We start from the raw sequence: 22,808 nt of genomic DNA on the forward strand, positions 1-22,808 counted from the left end.
CACTGACAGTCACAGATAAATATGCATGCCTAGTACATCAGAGGATTATTGGAATGTGGACTAAGGTGACTGTCATAGGATGCATAGCAAGATAGTGTACTTCTAATGTCATATGTTGTATCTGACATATGGAGATATGTGTGACTTCTATTTGAACAAATTCATTATGTGTACATTGTCAAAGTAACCTACAATCTATTTTTTATCCACATAGTTACCCTGGCATGAGTAGAGGAAAACAACCTACAGTGTTTCGCTCACTAGTAGACCTGGACACCATGGAGAAAAGACACACAATACATATCTATCACATGAATAGGCATACAATCATGGATCTCTGCGATCAGTTTGAGCCAGATCTGATGCCTGCCATTCACAGTCACAATAACATACCTCCCATCATTCAAGTCATGTCTTTGCTACACTTCCTGGCCATTGGGTCCTCTCAAAATACAGTGACAGGGATGTTTCAGCCCATGTTAAATCTGGTTTTGAAGGATGTACTATGTGCATTGTTTAAACACCTGAACAGCTACATCAGGTTTCCCCAACATGTTGAATTGGCTTATGTGAAGGCAGAGTATTATGTTTTGGGACACATACCACATGTTGTTGGAGCTATAGATGGCACCCGTGTAGTCTTGGTTCCCACCACTATCTTTGAACAGGTATACAGGAACAGGAAAAATTACAACTCAATCAACGTCCAAGTAGTGTGTTTGGCAGACTAGTACATTTCACAGGTCTGTGCAAAGTCTCCAGGATCAGTCCATGATTCCTTCATCATGCGTAATAGCAAAATCCCACTGCTGATGGCACAACTCTATTCAGAAAGGACCTGGCTGGTTGATGTGTCACATCTGACATGTGTTTTTGCAGAGATTATCTTGTGCTATCACTATACTAAATGACCAAGATATATGTTTGTGTTGTTGTAGCTATTCCTTACAAGGGACTCTGGCTACCCAAAACATCCTTGGCTGTTGACGCCAGCGAGGTACCCAACCACGCCAGGGGAAGTCAGCTGCAATGAGGCCCCTGGAAGGAAAAGGCGTGTCATGGAGCAGGCTTTTGGGCTCCTGAAGGCAAGATTTTTCTGCCTGGACATATCTGGATGAGCCCTCCTCTACTCACCCAACAAGGTATGTGATATAATTGTTGCCTGCTGCATGCTCCACCACCTTGCCCTGGGATGTCAGATTTCATTCATTCCAGATAAGGAGGAGCCAGCAGAACCAGTGGGTGGAAATTCAGATTTGCCAAGTGATGATGACCCTGATGAAGATGAAGCTGGAAACTTCAGGGCACATATAATCAATCAGTACTTCAACTTACTAAAGGTGTGTGATGTCTCCATAGTATTGAGAGTTATTGTTGTAAACTACAATTGATGGTTGGTATGTCATTCCTATTTTCTATCATCTTTGAGGTCTTAGTTGGCTCCAGTGCCAATGAGTCAGGTACTCTTGCAGATTGTAAGTTGTTATTGTGTACAGTACATTGTGGTGTACAGTATCCTGAGATGTTACTGCACAAGCAAAGTCACATTTGTCCAAATGACTTGTCAGAATTAATATAAGTTTACAACTATGTTCTATCCCTTATCTCTGTCAATCACAGATTTGCTGAGTTTCTGTTTGGCTCTTCATCATTGGCAATTCACAGACAGTGTCAGAGGCATATGGAAATTGCAGGCATGAGAAGTGAACATGGAATAATACAGGTACAGATTGGCCTAAATATGTGTAGTGTAACTCATATGGCCAGACTGTCAGGAGGCTGGGGTGGAGGGGTATTTCCCACCAAAGAGACCTGTTTGGTACTGGAGGTGGTCAAATGGTGTCATGTATGTGTCCCTATGTGTCTGATGTGAAAATATTGCACCATAGCCTCTACCGTCATAATGATTTCTGGTCTATGTGACCTACCTTGAACATAGTTGTCAGTGTGCTCCTACTTTGCAGACCAATGTGCATGTATTTGTGGACTGACATAGGTGAGTGGCTACGGGTATGGGATCATGGTAAGTGAAAGGTCCCTGGACTGGAGACACCACTACTGATCTCTGTATATATCATGGGGTATGATTACTAGGAAGCTAAGCTATGGGTATGTGATAAGGCTTTACATGATGTTTCAAAGGACCAGTCGGTATGCCTCCTGGCTTGTAGGAAAACTGACAAGTCCCTAACTTCTCTAGCTTATGGGTTAGTAGTGTATGACACCTGAGCAGACAATCATAAGTCACTAGCAGTACTCTTCTATCCACTATTTGCAAATCTAGAAAGAATCGTTTGGAGATGTAGAATACAGCTGTATTGGCTTCTGTCTATGGTACAATCCTGATGTAATGAGTCTCCTAGTGATAGAGTATATGTGTGATGTCCATAACAAAGGCTGTACAGTATACAGAGGGGCATATTGATATTATAGTGGGCATACATGACAGCTGTACTTGGTTAATAAATGACACTTACAAGGGACCTGTGTTGAAGTGTTATTTATTGGGGAGTGCAAAACAATATGTGTGAATAGTAACCAACAAAACACAAAGTAATCAGTGAAGAGTTCAGTCATGGTGGCAGAAATTATTAGGGTAGCTGCTACTCCAGGAGGTAACACAAGTCCAGTGTCCTTGCACCACAGGAAAATGGAGTTAGGTGTCAGAACAGTCAACAGGGTGTATCTGTTGCACACAAGGGGAACCAGTCAGGAGAGGTTTTCTTCCTGGCAGTGGGTTTGGTCTTGGCATCTGCTCTTCTTGGATGTCTGGGCGGACATCCAGATTTGCGGGGTGCTCCTCTGCTGCAGAGGATGGGGTGTCTGAGGCATGTCCTTCCCCTGACTAGGCCTCCATTCTAATAGCAGCCATAACCGTTCAATCAATGAATCAATCAATCAGGGATTTGTAAAGCGCACTACTCACCCATGAGGGTCTCAGGGCGCTGAGGAGGGGAGGGGTAGAATGTTGCAGGGGGAGGTGCTGCTACTGCCCAAACAGCCAGGTCTTGAGAAGTTTCCTGAAGGTAAGGAGGTCTTTGGTCTGGTGCAGGTGGGTGGGAAGAGTGTTCCATGTTTTGGCGGCAAGGTGTGAAAATGATCTACCGCCGGTTGTAGTTCTGCGAGTGCGTGGGACGGTTGTGAGGGCGAGGTCAGCGGAGCAGAGATGCCGGGTCGGGGTGTAGAAGGAGAGTCGTTTGTTGAGGTGTTCTGGTCCGATGTTGTGCAGTGCTTTGTGAGTATGGGTGAGGAGTTTGAAGGTGATTCTTTTGTTGGCTGGGATCCAGTGCAGGTTTTTCAGGTGGTCTGTGATGTGGCAGTGGCGGGGGATGTCTAGGATGAGGTGTGCGGATGCATTCTGGATGCCTTGCAGCCTCTTCTGGAGTTTGGCCGTGGTTACTGCGTAAAGGGCATTGCCAGAGTCCAGTTTGCTGCTTACAAGGGCTTGGCTGACTGTTCTTCTGGTTTTGGTGGGTATCCATTTGTAGATCTTTCGGAGGATGCGGAGGGTGTTGAAGCAGGAGGAGGAGATGGTGTTGACTTGCTGGGTCATGGATAGTGAGGGGTCCAAGTTGAATCCTAGGTTGCGTGCGTGGTCGGTGGGAGTCGGAGCGGTTCCAAGAGTGGCAAACCACCAGGAGTCATTCGATGCGGAGGGGGTGGAGGCGAAGATAAGGACTTCCGTCTTGTCCAAATTGAGTTTGAGGCAGCTGCTCTTCATTCATTCGGCAATGGCCTTCATTTCTTTGTGGTGGTAGTTTTTGGCGGAGTCCTTGTTGAGGGAGAGGATCAGCTCGGTGTCTTCTGCGTATGAGATGATGTTGAGGTTGTGGGATCGGACGACGTTAGCAAGCGGGACCAAGTAGATGTTAAAGAGGGTCGGGCTGAGGGACGAACCCTGGGATACGCCGCAGATGATTTCGGTGGCCTCTGAGCAGAATAGGGTAAGGTGCACCCTCTGGGTTCTGCAGGTGAGAAAGGAGGTGACCTAGTCCAGGGCTCTGTCGCGGATTCCAGCATTGCCAAGACATGAGCTTAGGGTATGGTGGCAGAGGGTATCGAACATGGCCGAGAGGTCCAGGAGGATGAGGGCCACAGTTTCGCCACTGTCCAGTATGGTTTTGATGTCGTCGGTGGTGGCAATGAGGGCAGTTTCTGTGCCGTGGTTGCTGAGGAATGCCGATTGGGAAGGGTCCAGGGTGCTAGTCTCCTCTAGGAAGTGGGTTAGTTGTCTGTTGATGGCCTTCTATATGGCTTTTGTTGGGAAGGGGAGCAGGAAGATAGGCCGGAAGTTCTTAGGGTCCTCTGAGTCTGCCTTGGGTTTGTTGAGGAGGGCATTAATCTCGGTATGTTTCCAGCTCACTAGAGAGGTGGCAGACTCGAAGGAGCTGTTGATGATCTTCCGTAGTTGTGGTGTAATGATGGAGCTTGCTTTGTTGAGGATTTGGTGAGGGCAGGGGTCAAATGGAAAACCGTAGTGGTTGGTGTTCATGATTTCAACGGTGTTGTTGTCATTGACGGGGTCCAGGAGATCAGGAGGTTAGTCAGAGGTGAATCTGTGGTGTTGGTGGTTGCCGTGAGGGTCTGGGTGCTGAAGCTGTTGTGGATGTCTGCAATCTTGCGGTGGAAGTAGGAGGCTTGGGAGTCGCAGAGGTCTTGGGATGGCGGGATGGCGTTGATGTTGGAGCTGGGGTTGGAGAGTTCCTTCACAACGTTGAAGAGCTTCTTGTGGCTGTGTGCATTGCTGTGGATTTGGTCTTTGAAGGCGGTTCATTTGGTGGCTCGGATGAGTTGGTGATGTCTGCGGATGGTGTTTTTGAAGGCTGTGTGGTTGTCCAGAGTCTGATCTTTGCGCCACTTTCGTTTGAGTCCTCTCAGCTTTGCTTAGATTTGTGGAGGTCGGCGGTAAACCAGAAGGGCTTTCTGTTGGTGTGTCTATTGGATGGATTCTTAATTGGGGCGAGATTATTGGCACAGGTGTTGACCCTTTGCCTGAAGTTGCAGGCAGCTGCATCAGTGTTGGTGTTGTCGATGGGTGGGTCCCGGGAGAGGGTCACGATAAGTTGGTCTTAGGTGACCTTGTTCCAACTGCAGTGGGGGATCCTTTGTGGGTGGTGGTGTGTTATGAGTTTCTGGAAGGAGAAGTGGATGCACCGGTGGTCTGTCCAGTGGAGTTCGGTGGTGTGGCTGAAAGAGACGTGATTGCTCATGGAGAAAATAGGGTCGAATGTGTGTCCTGCGGAGTGGGTTGGTGTTGTGACGATCTGTTTGAGGCCGAGGTTGGAGAGGTTGTTGAGCAGGGTGGCGGTGTTGCTGTTGTTGGTCTTCTCAAGATGGATGTTTAAGTCTTCGAGGAGTATGTAGTGAGTGGATGCGAGAGCGTGCATGCTGATGATGTAGGTAATGGAGTCGCTGAACTGCTGTCGTGGGCCGGGGGACCTGTAGGCGAGGGTCCCTCGAAGGGTGGTGTTTGGGTCAGTGTGGATTTGGAAGTGCAGGAGTTCGGCAGTGCTGAGGGTGTCTTTGGTGTTGGTTGTGATCCTGAGGCTGTTCTTGTGGATAATGGCGATGCCTCCTCCTGGTTTGTTGGAGGTGTTCCTGCGGGTGATCTTGTAGCCGTCCGGGATGGCTATGGCGATGCCAGGTTCTGAGTAGGGGTTCATCCAGGACTCGGTCAGGAAGGCGACGTCTGGGGAGGCTGAGTCGAGTAGATTCCATAGCTCGACTGCGTGCTTGTGGATGGAGCAGGTTTTGAGGAGGATGCATCTGAGATGGTTGCGCCCTTCCTTGGTGGGTGTGTCGTTAGAGTGGTGGCTGGTGAAGGTGCAGTTCTGGCAGGAGAAGGGTTCGCGGGTGGTCTGCAGGGAGGCTTGAAGGCAGGCAGGAGAGCGGGTAGTGTTGAGGGTGGTGGCGTCATAGTGAAGACGTGCGTGGTGGCAGTAGGGGGGACGGGTGCCAGGGGTTCTGGCACTGGGCACTGTCACAGCACGGATGGGTGCAGACCCGCTTGCCACTGGCGCACCTTTGGCGTGCCAGCGGCACGCTCGCTGTGGGTGTCCGCTGAGCGGCCATGTAGTGGCTGCCATTAAATAGAGGAGAGGACAGCTTGGAGGCGGGAGGGGGACAAAAAAAAGGGTGCAAAAAAGGGGGCGGAGCGAGAGAGAAACAAGGAAAAGGAGCACTAAGGAACAGTAGTAGAGTAGAGAGCAGAGCAAAGCAAAGCACAAGGAGGAGAGAGTCAGATGGTAGCCTAGTAGGAAAGCAGAGCTCTCCCACTAGACACCAGGGATGAGGCGCAGGCAGAAGCCTGCGGGTGGAGGAGGGCCTCAACCTCCTGATAGGGGTCAGGAGTTCAGAGGAGCCAGGGAAAGGGCTCTACTAAGACTGTGGAGCCACGGGAGGCAGAGCAATGCACTGACCAGGTCAGTGCTATTGCTCCATTAACGTTGAAGGGTCTGAAGAGTCATTACTAGTGGAAGAGGCCTGATGTTGTATGGCAGACCTACACAGGGTAGTATTAATTTCCGTCAGCACCCAGCAATAGAAGCAAGGATGGCATTTTGTGCCTGCCACTGCTGCATAATGTCCAGATCGTTGTTCCTCTACAGCTTTTGAATTGCTCTCAACATGATGACTATGTGTACCATTAGCCTTCTGAATTTTGGTAGGCTCCCAAGTCTTGGGAGATGGATTTGTGGACATCATTATCCCTTGAAGCCCCCATCCTCTGGCCCACACCATTCCTCCAATTCACCCTACCCCCACATGCCTGTGCCTCTGGCACAGTGTGCCTACACCCAGTGGCAGCAGGAACATCATTGTCAGGTATGGCACGGTGAGACTCAGGTACCTGTACTGGGGGCACACAATGGTTGAAGCAGTCCTTGGGACACAGGTTTGGGGGAAAATGGTTGCCTGTGATGTTGAAGCAACAGGGCTGGGAGGAGTCGCTGTGGGCTGGGTGAGGCTGACATTTGTTGAAAGAACAGATGTCCCTGATGGGTCAGCTTCATCTTCAGTGCCCACACATCCAGGGGTGTTGTCCTCACTGAGGCCTTCATCCAGAGGGGTAGTGGCAGTCTCTGGTATCCTCTCCCCGGTGGCAGTGGCAAGGTTACCTGTGGAAGAAGTGGAACACAGAGTTGCAGTAAGTGATACAAGTGATGTTTCATTTAGAGTATTAGTGATGTTGTGTGAGATGCATACAGTGAATTAACATGATCCCAAAAAATGACAATGACAACTGATGCAAAATCTTACTCAGTACAACATGAGACTCTGTGATTTCAGTACTACAGACCATGCTTAAATATGTTAACCTACGTCGGTAGCCATTAGACTGGTGATACCATCTTATGTTGTTTGACTATTGACATGGGTGTTCACCTTTGTTGCCTAGTGAAGTGTCTGGCATGAGACATGACACAAAAAAGCTGGACAATGCACAATAGAGTCAGAGTAGGAACACAGTATGTGAGTAATCAATAGACATTGACCGCTATCTGGATGTACTGAATTTGCATCCACTTTGGCTTCTAGATTTCCACCCCAGGCCAGTAAATTTCAATCTTAGGAATGTTTTTTAAGGGCAGTTTAATGGGGCACTCAACTGTAGTTCTGTTTGCTTGTAATAATAGTGGAAGTGGGCCTTTGCATTGCTGCCATTACCATGAATGATTTCACAGTCTGTTAGACCTGGTATCCTTGGCGTGGTCTCCTCTGTCTTTTTTTGCCTTTGCTTCCCATTTTTGATTGTGTGCTGAACTCTGTTTTTGCTGTTTTTGGTACTCTGGGCACTTTACTACTGTTGACCAGTGCTAAAGTGCAAATGCTCCCTGTGTAAAATGTATGTGTAATAGGCTTTTTCAATGATTGTCACATTTTATTTCTAGTAAGTCCTTAGTAAAATGCACTAGAGGTGCCCAGGGCCTGTAAATCAAATGCTACTAGTAGGGCCTGCAGCACTGGGTGTGCCACCCATAAATAGCCTTGTAAGCATGGCTCAGACCGACCACTGCAGTGTCTGTGTGTGAGGTTTTAAACTGACAATTCGACTTGGCCAGTGTACACACTTACCAGGCCCTTACAATGAGCTGAAAAACCGCAGACACAGATGAGTTGATTAAACTTTTTATGTTAATTTAAGTTTGTTGTAAATAATCACCCCAGCGCACTCCAACCTCCTCAACAGTTTTTCTTCACGTGCCCGATCTCCCACACATTCCGTTACAGAACCTTTACAACCTGCATTCAATAACTAATACCGTGGATAGACTATTGAGCATAAATATAACTGAGCATTTAATTAACTTAATCCAATTAGTGAAATACTACATATTTACTATATACACTTCAATGTAAAACATTTTAAAGAAGGCTAACACCAAATAAATTTGCATACAAATGCACTATTTGATGCTCACACACAATTTCTGAACGTCCTAGCTACCAGGCCTTTTCCTCTGTGTTCTAAGCCTATATTTCCTATTTGAGGTGCCTTGTGCTTTGGCCTCTGTAACTATTTGTCCACACAAGCTATTAACTCTAAATTTGCGTCATCTTTTCCCAACATCTTGGGGATTCAAAGGGTATCCAGGGTCTGTGGATTCCCCAGGAGGAGTTCAAGAAATTAGCCAAAATATAGCTAAACTTTGGTCATGTTTGGGAACAAATGTGTAACTTCTGATCATGATCTCTAATTTACAAAAGCATTATACCATTACATATGCTAGACCTTTCAGCTTGTTTGGATATATAGGACCAGTGGATTTTCAAACAGCTCTAGGCATACAGAGCCAGTAACTGAGCTGTACATTGCACTGTTTTGTTTTACTGTTTGCTACTGATACAGCAATTCATATTGTAAAATATAAATAGTGAAAAATAGGCATCAAGGAAACCTATGTATTTCCGCACTGGTTATTTGCACATCTCTGAATTTGTGTGAATTAGATAGGATTTCTTTCTTACACACTGTCTTACATCTGCAAGGAGAAAATGCAGAGAAATACAATGGTAATAACACGTATTCTACTATGCTGTGTTTCTCTAAGTCTCCCAATAAAAATCACAGCTCACTTGTGTGTGTAGGCCTAGTGCCGTGACAGGAAGCATCCCCAAATGCAACATGATCACATCATATTTTTCCACTGAAACTTGACCATGGCCCACACCAGGTTGTGTTACCCACACTCCTTTGCAAATCTCAAGATCCGACTAAAAAATACATTTATCTCACATTTCTGTGATGGAAAGTTCTGGATTCTATGAGAAGCCACAAATGTCCTTCCACTCAGCATTCCCTCAAGTCTTCTGATAAAATTGGTACCTCACTTGTGTGGGTAGGCCTCCTGCTTATTGCCCTGTGACAGGAAACAGCCTAAAATGCAACATAGACACATCACATTTTTCCAATGAAAACTGAGGTTTTTATATGCAATGTGCCTAACTGTGGGTTATGGGTCCCCCTCAGCCAGCACCAATGGAAACCTAGCAAACCTGTATATTTTGGAAAACTAGACATCTAAGAAATGTATATGCAAAAAAGATTTCAGTGGCTCTCACCAGGTTGTGTTACCCAGAATCCTTTGCAAACCTCAAAATATTTGACTAAAGAACACAAACTGGACAGGACCTCCAAAACATTTAAACAGGTTTGTGGATTTCATGATAGCCTTGGGATTGTCCACAAACAAAACAAAATCATTACATTTGAAGGAAATACTCATACCCGTTTAGAAAACATTCTGAGAAATAAATTAGGTTGATTGCTCCAGCAACATTATCGTTTTTAAGATAGACTGACCTGCACGGGGGTTAACACTAGATTTTTGCACCTTTTTAGGAAATGTCTATGTTTACTTCAGATGATTTGACGTTACAAATGACAATTTTAAGTAATTTCCTGAGAAACAGAAATGTAATCAATTATTTGTTGTCTATTTTAGTGTTCTTTTACTTATTTGGTTTTACTCCATCTGGGATTCCTGACTTCAGTGTGCAAGATCCCAAGCACCTTTTCCTCCTATGAGAAGAGGTGCATAGGTCTGGGAGAACCCACTAGTCTGCTGGACTGCTAGGTGTGCTTTAGAGGCCATAGATTTTTCCCTCCCCTGCAGGTCGCTCAAGCTTTTCATAATTTCCTCCTGTGAATGCTGCTGTTAGGCACTGCATTTATCAATGAGTGAATTCTGTCCCACATTAGCCTTTTTTGATTAATCGTTGTAGATTGGACAAGGGTTCTAAACATGTGGGTCTCCACCCTAATGATCTCATCCACCATGACTAACAATTCTGTGTCTGTAAATCTTTGGTTTGTCCTCCCAGTTATGGTTTAAAAAGAGAGATACAGTAGGTAACAAAGGAAACAAAATATATAGAAGGGAAAATGCAACAAAAGATAGCCCAGGGAAAAACAAATGATGTGATGACATAACGTCTGTCTGCAAATAGCTGCTTGTGAGAAAGGCAAAAGATCATGGTATAGCATGTGGTGTGCTTTATAGTGTGTTCAGCAGCTGTGCTTACCGAGAACATTATCATCAGATACGTGACTTGGGTGTACAGCTCAGAGGGTGTTGGGGTGATCCCAGATGGGTCCTCCATTGCTAGGGAGTGTTCGCCTGAGGAGGATTCTGAAGATGAAGAACAGGATCCTGTCTCCCCCGTGACACTCCCTCGCCCTCCAGGCCACTGGGTCCGTCTGTGCAGGTGGTATCATAACTTTAGGCCCCGGGGTCACCAGCATCCCCACTCAGCTGTGCCCCATCTCCTTCACCTGCCGATGCTGAGAAACAGGGAGGGAGGTAGGGTCATCACATTCTTTACATACACATACATTACACCATGCACAACAGTAACATCACATCTATGTGTAAAAATCCCCCAGGTAGGAACCATTTTTAATCAACATCATGTCACAACAACATCATCTCACCACCCTATATGACAAGAATGTCACACACAACAGGAGCCAACTTTTTGAACATTATATCACCATCAGTACAGCTATAACAAACCCTATACCAGTACAAGATGAATTGCTACCATTAAAAGTGTGTCCCTATACACAGCATCACCGTGAAACTATAATCCATCAATGGGAATTAATGTTAACTGTGATATCACATTCATTCATACTCCAAATCTGCACTTGCCCAGTCCATTAACAGATGCCATGTCCTAAGAAAGTTACCTCATCACATTCCAATTATAACACAGCATGTTGCTTAACAATCACATTCATAACTTTTAACTGTGTCTGTTACATTCAATTTATTAAATTGTATCAGCAACATGCCTCACAATAATATAAAAGTACACATCATAAAAGACAAAAAAAATCAGAAAAGCCCCATAGTCACAGTTTAAAATACAATAGCAGACGTCTCTCTATTCATAACAAATCACATATCCCCAAATAAATAAATATAAATGATTAAGAACGACTCTCCCCCATCCACATCCTAGAGGAGGGGCAGCTCTTCGTATCTGTCCTCTACTCGTGGGGGGACCTGGGAGGCAAAGTGCTTGTGCTTGTGCTCACAGTATTTTGTATTGGCAATATTAACTCACATAGCTACAGGGACTTTTTAAGGAGAAGGAGGGGCCCTAACGTTAGCGGGGGCAGATCATATTTCATCGTACCTTTATAGCCTAGGGCCCTATTAGATCTTATAAAATTTTGAAAGTTTTTCAAAAGCAGCCACCCCTGGTTTGGCTGGCAATTCCCTTAGCCTGGGCCAAGTGGCCCATATATATGAGGCAACCAGGTTATGTTCGCTCACAGTACCTGGCCTTGCGCAAAGTGTGAGTGCAGTTTGCGTGGAATTTACACCACTTGCCTTAAAAAGAGGAAGAATCCACCAACGCCTTGTTTCATCAAATTTCTTACAGACGAGGGTGAAATGAGCCACATTATCCACCTCCCCAGGGGTGTAGTCACAAAACCCCAAACCTTCCGTCAGCCTACGAGTGCGGACCAGGTATTCTCTTAAGGATTCCCCACCAGCTTGTTTAAGGGATACGGCTGCCTTACGGACTTGGCAGTCCCAACTTAAGTTCTCAGAAAACTGAACCCCTAGATAATCAAAGAGCTTGGTAACCTCAATTAGGTCATTGTCAATCATCAACTTCCTCCGTAGGCTAAGGGAGGGCCGCAAAGTCATCCCCATGGTCTCCATGGAATTAATAGTTAATGATTTTCCCTCGCAGTATTTCTTCTATGGACTGCATTTTCAGTGCTTGCCATAAGAACTGCATTGTCCGCGAACAACAATATTGGCACCCTCCTACCCGCTGCAGTGGGGACATCTATCTGCTCCCCTAAAAGTAATTGGGTCACATCATTGAAAAAAAATGCTAAAAAGTAGGGGTGCCAGGACGCAGCCCTGCTGTATGCCCTTTCGTACCTGGAAGGTGTCTGTACATTCCCCACCCATCCCATACCTTACAGTACTGTGTTGTCTGTATGCAAAGATGCTATGGTTTTCACTAGGGAGGCATCAGCCCCCCAACAGTGATCTCCATAGTTTACCCCTATCTACTGAATCAAAGGCGGCTTTCAAATCTATAAAGACCATAAATAACGAGCACTTCTTGATTACAGTAAATTTATACAAGATCAGGTAGAGACGAATAATCGGATCGATGGTTCCAATTCGGGAACGAAAGCCCACTTGCGCTTCTGATAACACAACCTGGGCATCGACCCACCCCTGGAGGCGATTGAGCAGAACTTTCCCTAGGACCTTCCCGGCCCGTCAAGCAAAGAGATCGGCTGGTAATTAGCAGGGCATCCTCCATCACCCTTCTTATAAATCATAACAATAACAGCAGAGCGCCAGGACAGCAGTACTATGTTCCCCTCCAAGGCTGTCTTAAACACCTTGGAGAATTTTGACCCAATATGGGGATGGCTCACAGTAAAGGTCCAACGGCGCCATATCTGGGCCACGGGCATTATTCCTCTTCATTGCTTCATGTGCTCTAATTACCTCTAGGATTACATTTCTTATCTCACAAAGGGCAGTAGGAAAGGTATCAGCCACGGGGGTACTGTATAATTTACTAAAGTAATCAAGCCAGGCAAGTGGGCCTATGCAAGTATCTACACTAGTCGCTGTCCCCTTCTCCACTCTTGCACCAGTGCCCAGAATCTTTTAGGGTCGTGGTCAGCGGTAGTTTCTTTAAGTTCAGTCCAGAGTTTACTTTGATACATCCGTTTCTTCATTGCCAATAAATTCTTATATCCCTTTGTATGTGCTCTAAATTTCTCTTCCGCAGCAGCACTATCATGGCGCCGGGATAGGGCAAGTGAGACCTCTCTTTCCACCCTTATTCACTCCTCATAGAACCGGCCTTTGTGACCCATCTGCCCTTTTCTACTAATATCACAAGGCTTGGATGTTACAGGTTTGGACCACAAGGCCCTCAACTCCCCTATCATTGCGTCATACGCCGCCAGGATAAGAGAGCTGACATTGGGCAAAGCATCTGAGATAAAATGGCCATAGTTAGCCAATATGAGTTCAAGGTGTGGGAGGTCCTGTACGTACTTTCCCTCATCCTACCGTATTCTATTACTGAAGTTGGTCAGGACAATCTCTCTCTCATAAAACCTCGGTGCCTGCCCAATCATATTACCAAGCCCCAGAACATTTAGCCTCATGTTGAGAGCAAGTGGGTTGTGATCGCTTTCCATCTTACTAACCACATCCATATAAAGGATAGCTTACCATGCTTCCACATTGATAATAACATAATCAATGACAGATTGAGACCTGACATTGTCAAAGGTTGCCTTTGCAGCACAATCCGACTTGGAGAGGCCACTAACAAGGCGAAGGCCGTTGTTGAGCATAAGGTCAGTGAAAGCCTCAGCTTTTTTTGTAGACCTTGGATAGTTCATCGCTGTCTATGGGATTCTCATACTCAGATCTTCTGTCACAATTTTACTGCTATTGATGGCATCACAAGCCGCTGTATTGAAGTCTCCACATACCAGTATCACATCCCTATCGCTATCATGACCCTTGATATTTTATCATTTGCAGTACCTCTTCTAATTTTGCCAGTGTATTCAGAGCATTCTTCCCAGATTACCTGTACCCCCGGCGACCATCCTGGTGGGATATATACATTCAAAATATCCAGTACACTCCCTTTATCCCTTGCTGCCCAAATTCTCACATGTTGGACATCAGCACGGGCCAGCAGATGTGGCACATCTATTTGCTCTATTTTGCAGTTTAGCCTGCACAAGACCCAAATTGAGGTACCGCCAAATGGACGTCCCTTCTTGGGCCTAGTGGCCATCATGTCAAAACCCAGGAACCCATTAATACACATTCTTTCAACAGCCCAGGTTTCTTGGAAGCAGCAGATATCATATAGACTAACAAATTGTAACCAGTCGTTATCTTCCAGCCTGCTAGACAGACCAGCTATATTCCAGGACAGAATTTGCAAGCAACCCCCCTTCAATTTGTTACATGGAATGGGTGTGGGGGTAGCATGATGGAGCAATAGTATAGTTCCTCATCGTTCAATCCGCGCTTGTTCTAAATGATGCTCCAGAGCTCCCTGCCAGTGCCGCTGCTACCCATGACCAATCCTCCCAGTCATCCCTTTTACCCCTCTCATCGTGGCTGGTGATCCTAATCTGCCTACAGTATGAGTGGTAATGGTCAACAATTCTCACCCTTCACTATCTTTAGCTATGGTTTTCTCCTTTTTTTGGCATAATAACAGTCCGTACCTGGAAGAACTCCCAGTCCTTAACGTATCTAGATTATTCCCACACTGCTCATCCCACCTAGGTTCCTCCTAGCTTAAGTTAGGGCACGGCTACACATCAACCCCCATTATATGAAAGCAATTTGCATGGTTAAGGATTAGACTAAGCCTCTCATTACAACCCTGTTGGTCGGTGATAAAGCAGCGGTAATACCACCAACAGCCCGGCGGGAAAAAAAATTGAATCACGACCATGGCGGAAACCGCCAACATAGACAGCCACTTTAACACTCTGACCGCCACGGCGGTAGAAACAAACACCGCAGCGGTAACCGCCAACAGACAGGCGGAGGACAAAGTACTGCCCACACTATTACAAGAGGCCTATCCGCCACCTTTTCCAGGGCGGTACCAACGCTATCAAAAGCACGGCGGAAACAGTACACAGAAGGGAAACCACTCACCTCTCAACACCCAACGAGGAACCAGGATGCAATGCAGCCCGGACTACACGTCCTGCCCATGCTGGTCTTCCTCCTTCTGTATCAGGAGCAGGAAAGACACAGTCGACGACCATGGTGAGTACTGCTCCTACAACACAGGGGAGGGTGGGAGGGAAAAGAGTGTCACACACGCGCAACACGCAATACCCCCACCCCCACCCTCACCCACAACACCATACACACAGCTACATGCAGCAACATTACATATACACCCCCTCACCCCCTGGAAGAACGCAAGGACAAAAGGAAATAATTGTAACGATTGTAATCAATAAAAATCAGATAGTGCAATTTAAAAAATCAATGTATACAAATATGTACACCAACTATACAAGTCCGGATATTACTCAAACATCGTCCGTGGATCAGTGTCCCAAAATGCATGGGCAAAGCCCACACAAGATACCTGACTCAAAATGGAGAGAACACTGCAGGGGCATCAGATCGAAATGAAACAGGCATCTCAGGGGGAGAGGAAGGGGGGCACCTCGGCCGGATGAATGAATGACACCACTGCTCCACAAGGGGGCTCCATGGCCACTGCTGTATCCTGGGGAGTGCAAAGCCACAGTCTCACAAGTATTTCCAGTGGGTGGTTTGCCCACTGCTGTATCCTGGGGAGTGCAAAGCCACAGTCTCTCAAGTCTTTCCGGTGGGTGGTTTGCCCACAGCTGTATCCTGGGGAGTGCAAAGCCACAGTCTCTCAAGTCTTTCCAGTGGGTGGTTTGCCCACTGCTCTATCCTGGGAAGTGCAAAGCCACAGTCTCACAAGTGGATGTCTTTCTCTACTGGTTCTGGAGGGGGCTTTGTGCCTAGAGTGCTTCATCCTGCCAAGGACTGAGGTATTGGATGTGATTCTCCACTGGTTCTGGAGGGGGTTTGGTGCCCAGAGTGCTTCATCCTGCCAAGGACTGAGGTAGTGGATGTGATTCTCCACTGGTTCTGGAGGGGGCTTGGTGCCCAGAGTGCTTGACATGCAGTGTGGCAGGTCCCATTCCCTCACATGGGTGTATGTGCCACGAGATTGCCTGGGAACAGGTAGCATGTTACTCCATGGAGACAGTGACACACTCCACCCTGCTGCAACTTCGCCTGCCACCTGTAGGTACAAACAGTGCTGAGAGTTATGCCTCATGGATGCTGGCCAGGGTCCAGGACGTCTCCTGCAGCCTCAGACGGCTGCCCACTGGGGATGATTGCCATGTCAGCTGCAGTGGCACTGTCTGAGCACATCACAGGGCTGGTGGCGGTGCTAGCGGCAGTGTCTGTGGCGGAGGTGCTTGCGGTGGTGCATGTGTCTGCACCTGTTGAGGGACAGAGCAGGACGTCTCCTGCAGCCTCTGATGGCTGCCCACTGGGGATGATGCTGGGGAATGTTGCTGAGGCAGCAGACGTGCAGGTGGCGGTGCTGGTGGCAGTGCTGGTGGCGGTGCTGGTGGCGGTGTCCACCACCGTACAGGTTGGTGTAGTGATTGACAGAAGGGGTGACTCTGGTCCCTCAGTCGGAGCCACCGTGCCCTGCCCTGACCTGCTCTTCGGCTTGTGTCCCTTCCCCACCTTTGATGTTGCTGCTGGTGTCTTGCCACTGTCCCCTTTTGGTTTGGAGGAGCCCTTGCTTGCTGGTAGGTGCAGCTTCTCCCTCCGGCATGTGGGCACCTTCTTCATCTTGGCAGGTGGCAGAATGGCCTGCTCCTTTGCCCCACTGGCAGCCCTGATGGGTGGTGCCCACGATGAGACCGGAGTTGCTGTCACCACTGTCCTTGGGGATTTGGTGGCTGAGGTGCTGGGCTGGGACCTGGAAAGCCTGGCCCTAGGGGAAGGACGGGGGGGTAGGGAAGAGGTTAATGTTAGCCAGGAAATGTTTCTTAGACACACTGGGACAGGAAGATGGAGGGGGTTTGGGAGTGGAGGAAGAGGTAGTGGTTGTAGGAGGTGTACGTTTGCTGAATTTGGGTGAAGGTGCATGGGCCGGAGGCTGTTGTGAGGTGGATGGCTGCTGGGTGGGTGTGTGCCTGCATTTGTGTACTTTGGGAGGAGGGCTCACAGACACACTGGGAGAGGACACAGGGGATGTGTGAATGGTACTGGGGTGGTGAGAGCACGTGAGCGGTGTGTGGTGATGGGCGTGCTGGTGATGGAGGTAGTGGCTGAGGATGTAGTGCATGCAGGTGTGAATGGAGATGAGACCGGGAGGGAGGAAGAGGAGGACGTGGAGGAGGGGAACACAGTGGAGGCAGTGGATGTTGGTGTGTCTGCATGTGTCAGTTGCTTGTGTGAGTGCCTGTGGGATATGTGGTGCTTATGTTTTCCTTGTCCACTCTTGTGTGTTGATGAGTGTGCATGCTGGTCTGATGGTGTGCTTGGGATAGGCTGAGGTACAGGGGATTGGGTCTGGGTGGAGGAAGTTGGAGGGGGAGGCTGGACACAAGTACAATGGCTGCCATCAGTGCTGAGGCCAGAGCCTGAAATGCTCTCTGTTGGGCGGCCTGCCCAGAATGAATGCCCTCCAGGTATGCATTTGTTTGCTGCAAACGCCTCTCAACACCCTGGATGGCATTCAAAAGGGTAGATTGCCGAACAGTGAGGGAACTCAGGAGGTCAATAGCCTCCTCGCTGAGGGCAGCAGGGTTGACTGGGGTAGGGGCTCAGGTGCCTGGGGCAAAGAAGATGCCCACCCTTCTGGGTGAGCAGACACGGGACACACGCTGAGGGGCTGCTGGGAGGGCGGTGCTGGTAGGTGGGGTGGCAGCTGTACCTGTTGATGCGGTGGGCACAGAGGTGCCCGCCACCGCACGGGAGCTACCATCAGAGGAGGAATCGCTGGCGCTGGTGCATGCTCTTGTCCCCATCCTGGAGTTCCCCTTGCACTCCATCCCACTGGTGCCTTCAGACTCTGTTACTTCACCCTCCAGGGCCATGTGGGATGCAACTCCCTCCTGCTCCGGTGCCACTGCTCCTCTGTCAGATGATGCTAATGCACACAAGAACAGGGAGACAAAAAAAAAAGGGGGGGAGACAGAAGAGCCACGTGGTCAGTGCATGCAACACCACTACCATTGGCGGACACAACACACAGGGAGCAGCCCTATGCACTAAGCCATGCACTAACAGTGCAGAGGAAAAGCACATAGCCAAGGGGGACTCTGTCTAGACCCATTTCATGCACAGCTGGTACTCATGGGAGCCTGACTAGGTGTAGAGGACAAATACCACCTTTGGGGTTGGAATGGGCATGAGGCTGCAAAACAATGGATCTACCTTTGCGCCTATGCCCTTGCCTAAGGGAACCCACAGGCCACCACCGCCACCCATACACCTCGCAAGCGCGCAGTCAGCTGAATGACAGTGTACTCACCCCCTTGCGGCTGCTGTGACGCCCTCAAGTGCCCATCCAACTCCGGATATGCCACCACCAGGATCCGGTACATCAGGGGCATCATGGTGCGACGGGCACCATTCCACATTGGGAGGCCATCCCCAGCGGGGCCTCCACCGTCTTCTTGCTCCAGCGGCGCAGGTCCTCCCATCTTTTCCGGCAGTGGGTGCTCGTCTATGGTAGACACCCAGGGTCCGCACTTCCTTGGCGATGGCACACCAAATACCCTTCTTCTGGTGGGCGCTGACCTAGAGGAAAAGTGAAATAAGAATGGATGTTACTATCCCATACAGTTCTTCTCACGCATTGCCTAAAAACCTCCCACCCTGGCACAGACATACATACACACACACACTATCCTCACATGCTGGCCTGTCCCCCTCCCCTCCCTCTTCCATCCACGACACAGCATACAATCATGTGCCTTCCACCATGCTCACAGTGTACTCACCTGTTTGTCTTGAGGACCGTACAGTTGCGTGTACTGACAGAGGACCCCATCCACTAGTTTCTCCAACTCCTCCGAAGTGCAGGCAGGGGCCCTTTCCCATGTAGCCATTGTCGCTTCTAGACACAGGTCACGGCAGCATGCAAGTGTAGGTCCTCTCCTGTTGAAGGTCAGGTATCAAGTGAGCGTACATCGTCATTGGCTCCTGGAACCCATAGGGCCTAATGATAACCAATGCTGAATTGCGCTGCGGTCTTCGACTGCCTACCGCAACAGTGTACAACGCCAGCACAGTTACCTCATTTCCCCTTGTCCCACCTTACAGGCCAGGCAGCCTCCATTTCACACATGACAGGCAAAATAACTGCCTCACACATTTTTAGGCCAGAAATACAGACAGACAAAGGCACATAGAGAAATTGTAATGTTTTTGCAAAAAAACATTGTGATACCTAAGTGTTGTATGACCCTCTGCTCACCGTTCTCCTCCTTAGGGCATGTCCGGTGGGGCAGGTGATAAGATGGTAGCATCCTCCAGTGTACAGACCCCTGGTGGACCTGTCGACAATGGAAGAGAGACACATAATTATCACTTACAGACTTGATCGTGCAACAATCCAGGAACTGTGTGCCCAGTTGGAGCCAGACCTGATGTCAGCTATCCGCCATCCCACAGGAATACCCCATCTAGTGCAGGTCCTGTCTATACTCTATTTCCTGGCCAGTGGGTCTTTTCAAACAACAGTGGCCATGGCATCAGGGATGTACCAGCCAATGTTCTCTAACGTGCTGTCCAGAGTGTTATCTGTTGTCTGCCCTGCTGAAACACATGCACAGCTACATTGTTTTCTCTCAAGTGGAGGATTTGCCCACAGTGAAAGGTGACTTCTATGCCCTGGGACATATCCCCAACATCATTGGTGCCATTGATGGTACACATGTGACATTTTTCCCCCCCACCGCAGGAATGAACTGGTGTACGGAAACCGGAAAAGCTACCACTCAATGAATGTGCAGATGGTGTGTTTGGCAGACCAGTACATCTCCCATGTGAATGCCAAATATCCTGGCTCAGTGCATGATGCCTATATCTTGAGGAATAGCAGGATCCCTTGTGTGATGGGGCAACTCCAGAGGCACAGTGTGGGGCTAATAGGTGAGCCTAAGTTCCCCACACAGTTTCATTTGGTGTCTGGGTATGGGAGATTTACTAATGTTTGGAGGATGTCTAACAGTTGTCCATCGATATTTGCAGGTGACTCTGGTTACCCCAACCTGTCATGGCTACTGACCCCAGTGAGGAATCCCAGGACAAGGGCAGAGGAACGCTACAATGAGGCACATGAGCGAACTAGGAGGATAATCGAGCCCACCTTCGGCCTTCTGAATGCCAGATTGCAGTGCCTCCATCTTACAGGTGGATCCCTATGCTACTCACCAAAGAAGGTGTGCCAGATCATAGTGGCCTGCTGTATGTTGCACAACCTGGCTTTGCAACACCAGGTGCCTTTTCTGCAGGAGGATGGTCCTGATGTTGGTCTTGAGGCAGCTGTGGAGCCTGTGGACAGTGAAGAAGAGGAGGCAGAAGAAGAAGATGTAGCCAACCAAAACAATATCATCATGCAATACTTCCAGTGAGACACAGGTAGAAAGATGGAACTGCTTCCCACATCTCATACTATTGTAGGACCTAGCATAAGTCTGCCTTTTTCACTCTGTGTATGGACCCTGACTTGTCACTTTGGCTTTCCATTTCACAGATCTGGGTCCCAATGTGTGCCCTCTGCTGTGTTTACTCCTGGGCTACAGCTGTGTAACATTGATATGTGAACAAGTACATTGACATTGTTATATTCCAGAGATTTTGCAATTACACCTTTGTGCAAGCACAGACTGACTCCAGATTGTTTTGTTATTCAAGGGTGTTTATTTCTGTGCAAATAAGTGGAGGGGGTGTGAAATGGGCTGGGGTGATGGTGGAGGAATGTTCATGGCAGAGTCCAGTCTCTTGGTCTCACAGGTGCATTGTCCAATGGGGCATAGGAAGTGGAGCTATAGCAGTTTAAGGTGGACAGGATGACAAAGTGGGACAGAAGGGTGACATTCAGGAGGGTCTTATTTCCTGGCAGGGGTCTTGGCAATGTTCTCTGTCTTGTTCCTGGATCTCAGGGACCGTTTGTGTGGTGGTTCTCCTTCTGCAGGGGGTGGGGTGCTGGTGGCCTGTTGTTCCTGTGGCGGTGTCTCCTGTCCACTAGCACCGGTGTAGGTGGAGGGCTGTTCATCATCCAGGCTAGTGTCAGGGGCCAGTTTGTGTGCTACAGTGTCCCTTATGGTGTTGACAAGGTCTGCCAGCACCCCTGCAATGGTGTCCAGGGTGGTGTTAATGGACTTCAAGTCCTCCCTGATCCCAAGGTAGTGTTCCTCATGCAGCCGCTGGGTCTCCTGAAACTTGGCCAGTACCGTGCCCATGGTCTCCTGGGAATGGTGGTATGCTCCCATTATGTTGGAGAGTGCCTCGTGGATAGTGGGTTCCCTAGGCCTGTCCTCCCCTTGTCGCACAGCAGTCCTCCCAGTTTCCCTGTTATCCTGTTATCCTGTGCTTCTGTCCCCGGAACCATGTGTCCACTGCCACTGACCCCAGGTCCCTGATTGTCTTGGGTTGGTGGGTTTGCCTGGGGCCCCTGTAGTGGTGGACACACTGCTGATTGACGTGTCCTGGGGACAGAGGGATGGGCCCGCTGGGTGGGTGCTGTGCTGGTGTTTCCTGAGGGGGGAGGCTCTGTGGTGGTTTGGTACTGTGTCAGGGGAACCGACTGTCCCGAGATCCCTGATGGGCTGGGCTGGTCATCTTGATCCAGGCGTGCAGAGCTGCTGTCATCACTGTGGGCCTCTTCTGTGGGGGGACTGGATATGTCTGGCACCTCCTGTCCGGTGACGTTGGGTAGGGGTCCTGTTGGGGTGCAAATGCATAATTTTAGTATCTGTGTGTGCCATCTTGTGCATTGGATGAGGTACCCTCTACTCCTGTGTGTTAGCTCTTTTGTGATAGTTGTTTTGGGGTATGTGTGGGTTTCTGTACTGGACATGCTTTGGTGACGGTGGTCCATGCATAGGTGTTGCATGCAGGGCCTTGGTATTGAGATGTGTGGGTTGTGACAGTGTGACATATGTAGTTGATGGTGTGTTGGGGGTGAGGGTAAGAGTGGGAGTATATTATTGGCATGCAGGTGGGGTTGGGGGATGTAGTAGTAAAGATATGACTTACCAGAGTCCAGTCCTCCTGCTACTCCTGCGAGGCCCTCAGGATACATTATTGCCAAGACTTGCTCCTCCCATGTTGTTAGTTGTGGGGGAGGAGGTGGGGCTCCACCACCAGTCCTCTGTACAGCAATCAGGTGTCTGGATACCATGGAACGTACCTCTCCCTGTTGGTCGTTCTGTAGTAGTTTGGACTCTTGCTCTGAGCAAGACTGCTGGTCTCAGGATGACAGTACTTTCGTTTGTAGGTGACTAAGGGCCTGATTCTGACCCCGGCGGTTCCTTACCGCCGGGGCCAGGGTCGGCAGGAGCACCGCCAACAGGCTGGCGGAGCCCCGCAGGGCATTCTGACCGCGGCGGTTTTGCCGCGGTCAGAAGTGGAAAACCGGCGGTCTCCCGCCGGTTTTCCGCTGCCCTGGGAATCCCCCATGACGGCGCAGCTTGCTGCGCCGCCATGGGGGATTCTGACAGCCCATACCGCCATCCT

Source organism: Pleurodeles waltl, chromosome 1_2, assembly GCF_031143425.1.
Source record: "Pleurodeles waltl isolate 20211129_DDA chromosome 1_2, aPleWal1.hap1.20221129, whole genome shotgun sequence".
NCBI lineage: Eukaryota > Metazoa > Chordata > Amphibia > Caudata > Salamandridae > Pleurodeles > Pleurodeles waltl.